The sequence below is a fragment of the Olea europaea genome, chromosome 16, assembly GCF_002742605.1.
Source record: "Olea europaea var. sylvestris chromosome 16, O_europaea_v1, whole genome shotgun sequence".
NCBI lineage: Eukaryota > Viridiplantae > Streptophyta > Magnoliopsida > Lamiales > Oleaceae > Olea > Olea europaea.
In genome coordinates, this window is record NC_036252.1 from 18,397,933 (window position 1) to 18,398,612 (window position 680).

Below are 680 nucleotides of genomic sequence, written 5' to 3' on the forward strand. Positions count from 1 at the left end.
AGGCCCTTGCCAGGAGCAAGATTTTGTACTTTCCATCAGCTATATGGGCATGACACCAGTGAGTGTCGGGATGCCAACCGGCGCCCTGATCGAAGCAATCCCCTCACTTCCGGCAGAAATGAGCACCCCCGCAGATCCACCTCCCCGAGGAGGGGAGGAAGGGGTCACCAAGAACAATCTCCTAGCAGAAGAGAATCGAGAAACCGAGTCCAATCCAGGAAAGAGAACCAAGCTCAATTCGCTGGAAGCCAGGTCATCAAGGAAATTGATACCATCATTGGGGGACCCCACGTCGGTGGCAACACCAGGAACGCCCAGAGAAATTATACAAGAGAAGCCAAGGGTCCCCCAATGATCACCTACATTGTCGACGAATCAAAAACAGCAAACAAGATGGCCCCAATCACCTTCTCGCAGGAAGACGCAGAGGGAGTTCACCATCCCCATTGCGACGCTCTGGTTGTAAGGGCCGTAGTGGCTAGAAACGGATTAAGACGCATGCTCGTTGACAACGGCAGCTCCGTGAACGTATTGTTTGGCTCCACTTTTGACAAAATGCAAATTGAACATGGGTTAATCCCCATGACCGACCCGCTGTTCGGATTCACTGGGGATAGCATCATCCCACGAGGGCGGATTACCTTGCCTGTGGAAATGGGTTCGGCCCCCCTGGTCGCCCA